Source organism: Caretta caretta, chromosome 5 (assembly GCF_965140235.1).
Source record: "Caretta caretta isolate rCarCar2 chromosome 5, rCarCar1.hap1, whole genome shotgun sequence".
NCBI lineage: Eukaryota > Metazoa > Chordata > Testudines > Cheloniidae > Caretta > Caretta caretta.
Genome location: NC_134210.1, coordinates 127,493,101 through 127,506,986, shown reverse-complemented (window position 1 = coordinate 127,506,986; position 13,886 = coordinate 127,493,101). Strand labels below are relative to the sequence as shown.

The window sequence follows — 13,886 nt, the reverse complement described above, 5'->3', positions numbered from 1 at the left end:
GTAATTTTCAGAGTGGCGAGTCTGGTGTTTGAATTTAACAAGAGCTTTGTCTGAAATCTGAGTTTTGTTTATTGCTCACGCTGAAACAAAGACATTCAAAATTGTTCAACAAACGCCCTACAGCCTGGGACTTACAGTAACTTACTTTACCCATGACTTACTTAGCTCCAACACACTTGGTGCAGCATATAAAAACATAAATTTTTATATATACCCTGCAGGGGGAGCCCCACAAAGGACCGTGAAAGACAGTAATAAAATAAAGACAAATGGAAGGCTTTAAGGTGGGATTTAAAGAGAGGAAATGACTTACTAAAGGAATCTGCAAGATGAGCCTGCATATGTAAAGAAATGACCCTCAACAATATCGAGAGAACGGTGGGTGGGCTGAAAGCCAGTGCTTCAGTTGCAAGACCACATCTTTTGTCTTCTTGAAACCAGCTGCCGCATTCACTGTCCATCCTGGGCACTGAATGAGGCAGAGGGTCCTGTTGAATAAACAGTATGTGATCAAATAATTGAAGACTGTAGCTTAGTGCAAGTGCACAAATGGGCCAAGTTCAGGGCGCACGGGCGACTTCGGAGTGCTTCACTTTGCAGCCTTAATGTTCTTTTAATCCTTTTTTTTTTTTAAAAAAGCAGCAAACTAGAAAAACAGAAATTGCATCATATAGAACCACAGTGACCCCCTATATAGGGCATCAACAGGGTTGGGACCAAGGACCTTTTGATTCACAGCACAGACCTCTACCATTTGAGCTAAGAGTAAAAGGTAGTAGTAGAAGGTTATTATCCTCTTTGTGGACCAGCCACTAGAGGGCAATGTAACATATACCTTGACAGTGGAAGGCTGCTGGGAATCAGGAATCCTGAGTTCTACTGTTGGCTGTGGAGGGGCGTGGGTTATAGAATCTAGTGGCACAGCTAAGCACATACATTTAACACATTCATGCTGAAAGGGAGCGTGGCTGAGTGAATGAGACTCTCCATTATCTTATTTGTAATAATGATAGTTGCCTGTCTCCTAAAGTACAGGTGTGGGGCCTTGCTCAGTAATAAGAGCTGTGAAGTGTATAGAATTAACACCAGCCATTGGAGGACCTGAGATGAGAACTCATGGTCTCCTCCTGGCTCTTAACCCCAAGCACGTTTCCCAGGCCAAAGGTGTGATTGTGCCCCCAGATCTGGAGTTCTGCTCCTGTGCCTTTCCTGCCGGGAGCTCAGCAAAGGTGAGGAACATACTTAGTGCAGTTGGCAGTTTGGTGGCCCTTTGGGGCTGGAGCATGCTCAGTGCGGATAGCAAGGCCAAACATTTTAGCAGCAAGCATCTAACCAGCTCAACAGAGCACATGCCAAGGGAAAAAAGTTCAGAGGCTTATCATTCAGCCAAATAGAAAATAATTTTCACAGGGACAGCAAAAGGCACCTCTCTGAGCTCAGTGCAGCACCCCCTAACAAATTTCAGGTATTCGCTTCAAAGCATGGAGGGGCTAATGCTTCTCAATTAAATGGTTGTAAGAATTCTTTTAACATGAGTAAAACAATGTATTTTCCCCTGGCCTCCTTGGAAAAGGCGGACCCATTTTTGTAGAAATTAAAAAAAAAAATCATTCTGAGGCAGACACCCGGCATGGAAAATTTCGGCCCAAATGGTTAAATGTGGCAAAGTTACAACAGGCGTCACTGTCAGTGCTGCCTAGTATATTCTGGCCTTGCACAGTTTGGAAAGTTGGGATGCAGGAAGAACATAAAAGAGGGAATTTGCAATAAGCAAGGCAGGCAAGGAGAGAGATTTCACAGGGTCAGGGTAAGTGCAAATTCTGGCACTGTTCCCAAGGTTGCGATAAGCTAAGCAGACACACAGGCATGGGAGGAAATAGGAGATTAATGATTATGGTAAATATTAACGAACAAACAATTCTACCAGCAACATTCTTAAAGGTAACCACTTATTTCTTTAAGTTTATTGCACAGCCAATGGCATTTTCAGAAGGAGAAAGAAAGCCGTATGCTGCCGCCATTCAACTGTGTTGGAAAGTATTCGGCCTTTGATTTATCTTACTGTAAACCAGTTACCTTAAAGACAGCACCGAGGGGTGGGGTGCATTGGGTCAGTCAGAACCAGGCCTATATATTTTGAGGCAAAGGGTAGGAGATGCTCAGAGAAAGGAGGTGAGTGTGTGATGGTAGTCTCCCCACCCAAGACAAATCATCTCTCCTCCAAGACTTCCTTTACTGCCCAACTTGTAAGCGGGCTGAGGGTTATGTTTTACACAGCCCACAAAATTCAATCACAGCTTCCCTTAGTTCAGTATCAGGCAGGAACCAAGGTGACTGACAGCCGCTCATCATCACTGGGTGCACTCTGCCATGGTTTGGCCTGTGGGAGACCTGGAGGATTCTGGAAACAGGCAGATGGAGACAATGGAGATATTCAGCCCAGAGTTCCATCTTTGTCAAGGGAATCGAGGGCACTGTTAAGAAGCTGGGCTGTGTCCTGATGTAGTTTCTGGGCACAAAGGAGTGTTCCTGTTCCTTTAACTCAGATGTGACAGCTCAAACAGATAGGTCTGATTTTCAAAGATGGTGGCAGGCAAGTAGGTGTGCATATGCAAATCAAGCACATGGGCATACATGGATCTAACAGGCAATCTGCATTTGCAGCTACCCTGATTACTGCTGCAAATCGATGTATCTTTGTGCTCAACATAGGCTCACACCTGGCAGATAAAAGATGCACTAATCTTTTAGGGTGGGATTTTCAAAAGCACGCAGTGTTAGCCCACTTGTGCTCCTGCTGAAGTCAAGCTGCAGTGCATATGTCTAAGGTGGCCATGCAGATGGGTGAAAGGCTAGGGCCTCAGGCTCCCGTGCTCCGCGCCATGGGAACAGAACATGGAAACAACTGAGCCCCTGATGAGCATCAAAGTCAGGCTGAATTTTAAAAGCGAAGAATAATAAAATGGGCCTGGTGTCCAAGTAGCTTCCACACTTTCTATAAAATCAAGAGACCTTCCTGTTTATTTTTAAGTAAGAAAAAAGGTCTAAGGTTTGGAGAAGGATCCCAAGTTAAGAGGACAGGAAACCCCAAAGTAAGCCCCACCCTTACTGCAGGACCTAGCAAATCCTCTAGCATGCAGGCTGGTCGAATGCAGATGGTTGTGATTCTCTCTGTACGTGCTTTCTGTTTCTATCAACAAATAGAAGTTGTTAGCAGAACAGAGCAGCATTCACACTCACATAGTGGCTCCTTAGAACATATTCTACAGGTGCGTGAGGTTTTCTATTTATACCTTTCTAAAAATCTTCCATTAAGTTTGGCTTTAAACTTGAGCAGCTTGAAGAGGTATTAACACAGCTCTGACGTCACACTCTCATACTAACTGCAGGACAAATCTTAAACTCCTGATCCAGTGTTTCCTTGGTCCTAAGGCAAAGGTCCCACTGGAGTAAGAACAGATGATCTGATTCTCCACTGCCCTGCACTTTGTGTTGTCAATTACACCCACATGCGACATTCTCGCAGACCATCATGGTAGAACTCCACACCCACAAGGCCTTTGCTTTGCACAGGTGTAAGTGACACTTCATTGATAAAGCACAAATATGAATGGTCAGATACTGGCCTCTAGAAAGGAGCCCAGAGGTCAAAGTCATTGTAATCGATATGGTTTCTATGGGACATATCCTGATTCCAGCTCTCTCTCTCTCTCACTCACACACACACACGGCCAACCAATTTTCCATCAGGAGATAGCATGGCTCTGTTGGAAGAGATGCAGACTATTGGACTTTTCACTGTACCACCATAGGTCCTGGAACCAGGATGCTGCCGCACCCCTGGCTTGAAGTAGTATTAACAACCCAAATACATGGTTTCTACCTTCAGCACCCCCACTATAAAAATTGTTCCAGCATCCCGATGTAGCACAGAGATAACCTAAATTCCTGAACCAAATTCTCCAAAAGACAGATTGATGTGCACCATAAAATTCCGCAGACCAGCTGATCAGCCATGCCTAGGAGTGGAGCTCTTATAAAATCAGTCTGCTCATTTTAGGTTCCTCAGTGGGAGTTGTTGGATGCACAGCACTTTGGAAAACCTGATCTCCCACCTACCTCAGCTACCTACGTGGCCCCCATCAGCACTATATCTGAGAATCTCACTATCACTGTATTTGGGCACGTGCACGATGTTCAACCTCACAGCATCCTGGGAAGGCAGGTCAGGGTTGTTATCTCTATTTTACAGCTGAGGAACTGAGCCACAGAGACACTAAGTGCCCTTGCCAGCATCACACTGGAAGTCTATGGCAAAGCAGGAAATTGATCCTAGGTCTTCCGAGTCCCAGGCTACCACTCTAGCCACTGGGGCATCCTTTGCATGTCCTCCACATATGGGTTGAATCCTGGCTTCAACCTATGCATATATCCAAAACACTGCAAATGGCTGCCCCAATCCCAACTTCCTTAAATCTGCAGTCCCTCTGCCACATCCCCTCCTGTGTATGCGGGGAGAGAGGACAGAGCTGCAGATTGCCAGGCCTCCCAGCGTTGCCAAATCTTGCAATACTGGGTGTTTTTCTTAAAGCCCCAACTCCTGGAATCAAGACATGGCTGCATCTCAGCTTTCTTTAATGAACAAAAATGTTAGTGTCTAGCCTCCATGGGTGGCTGCCCAAGCGAAACCCTTCTTTCAGGCTAAAAGGAAGGAGCAATTGAGCTCCTTTATACAGTGCCTCAAGCTTGCTACAAAGCTGCCCATCTATAGAACTACAGTTATACTAACTCTATTGCATGGAAGAGAGATGTGGGCACTGAGGAAGGCTGAAGAACACTGGATTCTCGTGATCTCCATCAGCTGCTCCATAGCATATGGCAGGGCAAGATCAGAAATCAGGATATTCGAATCAAAACCCAGCAGCTGTCCCCATCAGCACTAGTTCAGTTTCAGCAGCTTTCTTGGTGTGGACATTTTATTAGAATGAAAGACTAACGAATCCTGAAGCATGTGGTCCAAGGATGAACCAGTGATCACACAGGCACCAAAAGCGCCGGTGGCATGACAAGACTGCCAGTGATGGACATAAATTGAATATACAGTCAGACCACTGAGACCACCTTGCCAGAGACTGATTTTCCAAGGAGGCCACACCCTTCGGAGTTGCCATGATGATGATGGGGTAGTGCCTTTTTGGGGCAATGACTTTGTCTTTAGAAGATTTTGAGTGCATCTATCACCCATTATTGATTATTGTTGTTCAGTTTAGTATTTATATTGCAGTAATGTCTATATAGGCACCAACTGGGATCAAGCCCCCACTGGGCTAAAAGCACTATACAAATATAGAAGAAGACAAGGTGCTTTCGCCAAAGAGCCTGCAATCGGAGCAATGTTATGCTGGAAAATGTTAATAGCTGCTGTCAAGAAAGTCTTGATCTATAGACAATCACAGACCTGGTTAAAAACATGGTATGTGCTAATCATCCTTCTTTCAGGCTAAACAGTTGGAGCTATTAAGCCCCTTTATGTAGTGAGATAGCTGGAAACAGAAGCCAACATCCAAAGCATTTGGGTTCATGGCAAGATGCGATTAGATGCTAATGCTGAGGGGTTTCCTAATTGCAAACACAGAGGCTAGGATTGTTTGGCTATCCACATATCCACGTGTGTGCATGTGCGAGAGAGAAGAAGAAAGCCAAAAGAAAACCAGGAAAAAGCCAGCCGACAGGGAGGGAAGCAGTGGTGAGTGTGGCCCTGAGAGGGACTAGAGACAGAGCTCCTTGGGCCACAGGACTGACTGGAGGGGCAGAGTTGGAAATTGTGAGCAAGGAAACTATCTGCTGTTTGTTATTCCTGCATTCAGGCAAACACATCCTTCAGAAATAAACAGTATTGCACCCCAAAATACACCATTTCTCCTCTTAATGGAAACAAACCTACAAGGCCCCAAATATTGGCCAAAAGGGACAATGCAGGCAAGCAACACACAAAAAAGTTAGGGACAAAGGAATAAATAAGTACAATTTATAAAGTATCAGTTGTCTCCATCTGCCCCTTGATCAAGCCGTCATTAACTGTCCGATCACTTATCACCTTTTGGCATGGTTACAGTGCCGCTGTTGTATCATTGTGCTCCTTATTCAAACAGTCAAATAGTTGAGCATGAAGATGCAGCAGGATCCTGATTTGACAGGGGAATGGAGACATGGGGAGAGGGGGTCATGTTACCAGTTAAAGAGGAATTTACAGGAAGGAGGTTGGTGCAAACTTTTTTAAAGAGTGCAACAGGGACCAACGTTGAAATTCCCTCTTCTGTGCAGAGGTGCAAGGACTATGTGGGGCGTAGGACTCGTGCTAACACTCTACCCCTGGGATCAATTTCACCCCGATAGAAACAGTCAATAACAAATTAACATCCCCTTCCCTGCAAATATGTAAACTCCAAAGGATCACATAACCTGGGGAGCTATGACATCCCACTATGTTAATGTAAATTTGCCGCACTGGCTAGAAAACGTCTGGGCTTCTTGTGTCATTATAACTAATCCTTTCTGTCAATACACAGCTGCTGATTTCCTGATGCCATTCAGAAATCACAGGGCAGCTGCTATCCCTCCAGTGCTTTATGTTAAGATAGGTTTCTTGGCACAAGCCGGGAGTCGATACAGTGGTTCGTTTCCTGCAGGTGTGCAGCTCTCTGCAGGTGCCAGAGGCAGAGCAAGTGTTGGGATCTCATTCAACAGTGAGCACCAGAAAAGTAGAGAATGCCCTGAAAACCCTTCCCCTGAAAGGTTTTGCTTCCCACGTGATGACTAAACAATGGAGCGGGCGCTTTCCCTAAGTTCCATACGTAGCTTAGCAGAAGCCTTACATTGTGACTTAAGTACCATTGCATGACCCTGCACGGAGACACGCTGCAATTAAAACACTCACTCTCGTGCACAGTTCCCAGCTCAGATCTCTCGCACAATGATCTGAAACTCAGAGAAAGAAAGAGCACGTAGTGAGACAGGCTCCATCCGACGCCTCTGAAAGAGTGGCTCGTGACTGAGCTGAGACAAAGCAGTCTGGTTATTAGAGACCCAAACCCCCAATAGCTAATGTTCCCCCTTTAACTCTCTTTCTATAGGCTCTGCCTATTGGTGAATCCCGAAGGTTGGTAAAATGAAGCTTGATTATTTTCCAGGAAACAGTGTCCAGGAAGTATCAGTCTTCAAGTGGCTTGTGGGGATGATATGAAGGTTAGATCCGCAGCAGCAGCATATGGTGAACTGTGATGACCCACGGCTCCCGCCTGAAACCCTTCATTGTTGGCGTGTGTATAGACCATAATGCCTAGGGGGCTCTATAATCAGACAAGAGAGTGAAGTGGAAAGGGCGCAACTTACAGAAGTACCTCTGGAGAGCTGAGCATCACACAGTGTATACAGAACTCTATGAAGTGCTTAGGCAGACGTGACTGCAAATAGTCTGTGTAATAGGATAAAATGACCAATAAGGCCCATTTTACATAAAAGAGCAAACAAGAAGTCATTTAGTTCTGCCAGAAAACATTTGGAGCTCTGAAAGTTAGCAGCTAATTCTTCCCGCTGCAAAACTTTGCAACCTTTCTTACTCTTTTAAGAATCTATCAATATTATAATCCCTCAAAACCCTGCTTTGCTGGAATGCCTACAAAAAACTGTGACAACAGTTTAGACGGCTGCTATGCAGAGATCACCGCCCATCATGCTGACCAATATTGTCTCATTGTTCTCCTTGTACTCCGCCCATCACCAGTCTATAGTCATCTCCTGACTTATATTTAGGTTGTAAACCTCTTGGGGCACGAATGATCTTTTTGTTCTGTGTCTGCACAGCATCTACAACTGGGGTCCTGGCCCATGGTGGGGCTCCCAGGTGTTACAGTAATACAAATACTAGAATATACTCTATGCAGCAGTCCATCTGAATGCCTACGGGGCCAGTCTAAGAACGGGTATCAAGTTACCAGAGTAACTATGCAAATGAGACAATAAACTATAGTATGGGAATCCCTGGGCTAATATCAGTTAACCCTGTGAGCAAGCCCAATGTGAATTCGATGTTCCCACAGGCCTGAGCAGACTGAGCTGAGTGTTCATGCAACTAACAACATATCGTGATTTCCCTCAGGCAACCTTCCCTCGACATGTTGACTAAACATTACACACAATGGTGTAAACCATCTTTGGTAGAACTCGTTCTAGGCTGGAACGTAGGTAAATCCAGATTTTAAAAAAGACATCTGTTAATATGTGGAATAATTCTAGTTTCTTTAAAAAGAAAATCAAAGAGATGCCACTCTACTAAAAGCCTCTCCTAATTCGTGTAGGGACAAGATGTTCCTACACACATTTGGCAAGAGACCAATTGGGCTGAAGAAATCCTATAAAATTCATCTGGAAGGCCACCTGTCACAAAAGCGGGAGTGCAACGTGGCCTTGCAAATCTGCTTTCGACACATCGGCCACCACACAGAGAGGTGCGTTCTCAGAACCCTTTGATTTGAAAAATGAACAGAGAAAGTCCAAGGCTCATGCTGATGTTTTATCTGCTAGCTAATCTGAGGAGTGAGGCCTTAGTGATGTGCGACATTATAGAGTATCTGAGCCACTGATTGAATGGGACTGCAAATAGGAATCAATAGTTACATCCTGGAAGAGTTTAGCTAAAGCTTCCCCATTCCTGGAAAAAGTTACTTTCTTTGCCAGATCAGCCTACCACTACCAAGTCAGTTTACTTTGTCTCTCACCTGACAAAGACTAACAACATTAACCCTTTTAAACCAGTGTGCCAATGTGGCTCATTCTAACTGTGGCCTTGCAATTTGTTTATATCCAGGATGTGGGAATATTTTACACTCTGCTGGGGAAGAACCAATCAATTGCTGGGCATGCTTGTCTTGGGGCTACGCGGTAACTCGACAGTCTGTCCAGAGTCAGGGGTGGTGCACAGCTAAACTGCTCTATGAGCAGCCTGGAGAACATACGGTGACTCAGTCATAATTCCTCCACTGCTAGCCCCATGCTGGGTGGGTGTGTGTAAATTACTTCACCACTCCTTGTGGAGCTTCCTCTTGCCATGCCAGCTCTACTCCGACAGGCTAGTAAAGGGGTGCAGCTCGGGTTACCAATTTTGGTTGGACGTATTCCTGCTGGTTTCATCACATGACATAATCTTTCATTAAAAACTAACCTTTAATTCCTGTAGACTCCAGGACAATCCTGGTGGGTGGCAACCCTAGGTGCAGCCAGGGCTCCTCCTATTCATTACTCCTCTCTGCCCTAACCTCACCCACTTGCTCATTGCAAGGGGGGGGGCAGTTTCAGATGAGTAACCCTGGCTCTCCCTCCCCTCTGCAGCTAGTCACAACCTGAGCAGTGGAGTAGGGAAAGCTGTCTCCTTAGCAATAACATATGTAGCAGGCAAGCAGACTTACAGGAGAGAAATCTGTACTGAGCATGCACAAAAGCCTGTGTCACATGCTGTGATTGTCTCCTGAGCCCCATCCCCCCTTTATATGCCTGAGTTCCTAGTGGCCCAGCAAATGAAGTCCCTCCTGAAACTTGACCCTCTTTTCCCAGTTCCACTCACCATACTGCAGGAGGGACTTTGTTCCCCCAGACTCCCCTGCCTGGCTGACTAAAGGCTATTTCCATGTAACTCTTAATGAGATACAGTGCCTAATACTGGCGTATGGGTTCCTAGGAAAATAGTCACCACCAACACTTCAGAACTGCCAGCTGCACTGACAGCACCTTCACTATAAAGGACATACGAAGTGAGGAAGAAATATTTTTCCTTTTATAGTTCTGTCTGCTGTCATGTGCCACTGAGCAGAGATTTCATTTCTGCATCACAAGCTGCAGATTCACGCATCTCTATTCCCTAGTGCGAAGTCAAGGAGGTGTGCACATTTACCAGAAGAAAGTCATTTCATGAAACTTGGGTGCATAGTGCACACTAGGAGATTGAGGGTCTTTGTCCTCTCCTAGTGGCTGGTGCCCAGAAAAGGTTAATCAGGTGCCAGCTAAAAAACTCACTCCTCTAATATAGGTGGAAGAGGCTTATGCTTTCAGCACTGAAGGGCCAGGGATTGAGCCATGCTGTTGACACAAGTTGTGTTGATTTTACACAGACAAGAATGCAGTCATTTTTTTGCATCTCATTCTAGACGGCTCCTTGGGATATTTCACCTCAGCGACGCCTGAGGCCATACCATTAAAAAGCAGGCACAGATTCATTTTTTTTGGTTTACTATACAATCAAACTGGGCTGAATCTCAGACCAATCTCTTTACGCAGGGCTGTCAATCGCCGTTAACGCATGTGATTAACGCAAAATAAATTAACTAGATTAAAAAAATAGTCACGATTAATTGCAGTTTTAATCACACTGGTAAACAATAATAGAATAGCAATTTAAATTTATTATAAATATATTTGTGGATGTTTTTCTACATTTTCAAATATATTGATTTCAATTACAACACAGAATACAAAGTGGACAGTGCTCACTTTATTTTTAATTAACAATATTTCACTGTAAAATGATAAAATAGAATTTTCAATTCACCTCAGACAAGTACTGCAGTGCACTCTGTCATGAAAGTGAAACTGAAAAAAAAATTCTACATTTGTTTTACGTAGTTGCACTCAAAAACAAAACAATGTAAAACATTGGAGCCTACAGGTCTACTCAGTCCTACTTCTTATTCAGCCAATGGCTCAGACAAAGAAGTTTGTTTACATTTACAGGAGATAATGCTGCCCGCTTCTTATTTACAATGTCACCTAAAAGTGAGAACAGGCGTTCGCATGGCACTGTTGTAGCTGGTGTTGCAAGATATTTACATGCCAGATATGCTAAACATTCGTATGCCCCTTGATACTTCGACTTGTAGGCTCTAAAGTTTTACATTGCATTCAAAACCAAAACAGTTATGTATAAAAAAAAATTCAATATTTGTAATTTGCACTTTCACAGTAAAAAGATTGCACTACAGTACTTGGAGGTGAATTGAAAAATGCTATTTCTGTTGTTTATCTTTTTTTCAGTGCAAATATTCGTAATCAAAATATAAAGCAGTGCAACTAAAAGTGTGATTGCCACTTTTTTTAAATCTCACAATTAATTGCAATTTTTTTTTAATCATTGGCCAGCTCTATCTTTAACACAAAGTAAAAGAGAAATACAAATGTTTGGGTGTGAAAGAGGAAGACAGATGCAGAGCAGTTACACATGAAGTATTTGCAATCAAATTCAAAACTACTTGAAAACTGGATTTTTGGAAGTTTAATTACAGATTCATAAATGAGCCCATTTAGTATAACATTTTTTGCTAAGATATGAACATTTTCCACCCCAGAAAAAATGATTAATAGATTTGAAGGCCAGAGGACCACTGTGATAACATACATAACACAGCCCAAGGAGGTCACCCAGTGATTCCTGCAGGAAGAGGGGGAATTATTGTTCAGAAGGGTGTAAGTCCACAAGGCTGTCAGACCCAATGATTTGGTGTTGAAGGGGGTCCAACTCCAGTCAGGCCAGCGGGGCCGTGTGTGGGGTGGCAAATTCCACACCTGCCTGAGGCTTTCAGTTTGGGGGGGGGAACACCATCTCTGCCCCCCCCCCCAAAACTACACCCATGGTTGAGCCTGGCACATTTTGGAGCAAAGATCCATCAAAATCATGCAGAAAGTTTCATTTTCAATGGTTTTGATGCCAAAATTAAAAGGGTAGGGGCAGAAAATTTAGCCCATGGGGGAGAATAGGCACCTGAAGTCCAATGCCTATGAGGCAATGTGGTAGCACTTCCAAATAGAAGTGCTCAGTTTTCAGCCAACAATTTTGGGCTTTCACATTTTTTTTTGCCAAAAATTTCTATGGAAAATTTTGGCAAAATATTTTTTTAAAATAAAGTTTTTCAGTTTTCTAACCAGCTCTAGTCACACTGCATTATTGCAAACTGCAGCACTGATTCCAAACTTACATACATGTCAAGGGCTAGATCCTAGTATTCTTACTCACACTGAGCAGCACCTTATTCCAGAAAAAGTCCAGTTGATTTGATTAGCACTCGCGGAGTAGATTGCTATGAAATGTGACTATGGGTAGCAGACTCTGGTCCAAAATGCATAAGGAAAAACCCACTTCCTTTTTGTATTTATCAATCTTCCTTCATGTTATAGCAGCGTGGAACTGATTGTGATGTAACAGACTCTGGATGGTGGGTGGCAATGCCGACTGTACTAGGTTGAATAGAAAAAAAGAGAGCATCTGTTTCCATACAAATACAGCCTCTCAGTAATGAACGCTGACAGGAAAGGAAGTAGGGAAAGGACATGGCATTTGAATGAGGTTTGGTAAAATATAATCATTGGCCTGATTGTCCCCATGGCTTTCTTATTGTACTCAGATATTCCTGGGCACAGATCAGAGAAGTATTTTAAATCTCTCCCACATCTCAAGAAAGAAAATGGGATAGGATGTGGCACAGTATCCCTGAGAGTTCATATTGTTATTGAGGACAGGCCTGAAAGCTGTTCAGTCTGCTAGAGCAAACAGGAAATATAATGAGGAACTCTCAGGGTCTCCATGCACAGCCCAGTAACAGGAGATATTTATAAACCTTTATTAGTCATGTTGTTAGACTGGTGCAAAGCTGTCCAGCTCAGCTCCCGCCATGTCTGAGCCTGCATTAGCATGAGTACCATGGCAAATTTATAAGCCAAGTCAGTTTTGCAATATTGCTCTGTTTTGACAGGCTCATCTAAAGTGTAACACACACATATTTTGACAGCTAAAAGTGACAACACCTTGGATCACACAGTTGTAACCCAGGCTTCCTTCAGTAATTGTTACTTAATATAGTCGTCCTTTTAATCCATCTTCCTGGGGTGAGGTGGGGGACGCTATCAAGAAATCCCAAACACTGTTTTCCTTTCTTCCTCTCTCCAGTGTTGGGTACAGAACACCAAACACAATCCAGGGGAGCTCTTTTTCTTAGTTAAAAATCATAGCAGATTATTTCCCATTAGTTTGGCAAAGACCTTTGACTGCAATCATTGTGACAAGTCAGACTGTACTGCACCAGGGGACTGTGGACAGGAGCAGTCAAAAAGCCAACCTCAACCTTCTGATATTTCATGTTCTGGATCAAGATGCCATTGTTTGTTTTAATCTAACAACACACCGGAGCTCCTGTTTTCACATTCCAAAAATCCTCATTAATGTAATACTCTAAAGTCCCAGCTGCTAATACGGAATAACAAAAGGTTTCTATTTTATAGGGGAATTACCCTAGGGAAGGGAAATGAGTAGTTTAGCATTATTATCCTGTATGTACAGTAGAGTTCAATTGTAGCTGTTCCCATGTAGGCAGATTATTCAGCTCCACAACTCAAATCTAAGATTCCTAAAGCCATTTCCTATTGGGGCTGATGCATTTGCTTCTAAGGTCTGATCCTGCACCGTTAAAGTCAATGGGAGTTTCACCGCTTTTCAGCAGGAGCAAGACTGGATCTATAATGATCACTGAAAATAAGAATAGAAAATATTTCATTGTCTGTGATGTTTGCAAAGGAAGTAAAGGATGCCATAGTCACCTGAGCCTCACTCTACACAGGCAAAGAAAGTGACAGCCTCTGGCCATACCAGTTGATGCCAGTTACTGTGTAACCTGCCATGGGACTGAAATGCTCGACAGAACTCACTTTGTCCTTTGCAGTGTTGTTGTAGCCATGTCGGTCCCAGGATATTAGAGAGAGACCAAGTGGGTGAGGTGATATCTTTTATTGGACCCGCTTCTGTTGGCAAGCGAGACAAGCTTTCCAGCTTACACAGAGCTCCTCTGTGC

General features: G+C 43.7%; 1 long non-coding RNA gene across 1 annotated transcript in view; it reads right to left on the bottom strand.

Moving 5' to 3' along the window:
- LOC125636606 (uncharacterized) overlaps positions 1-9,431 on the bottom strand; it is a 51,733-nt gene extending 42,302 nt beyond the window's left edge. Inside the window, exon 1 of the long non-coding RNA XR_012668669.1 lies at positions 9,221-9,431. This is a non-coding gene — a long non-coding RNA (uncharacterized LOC125636606). The remainder of the gene's footprint in view (positions 1-9,220) is intronic.
- Positions 9,432-13,886: the final 4,455 nt, after the last annotated feature.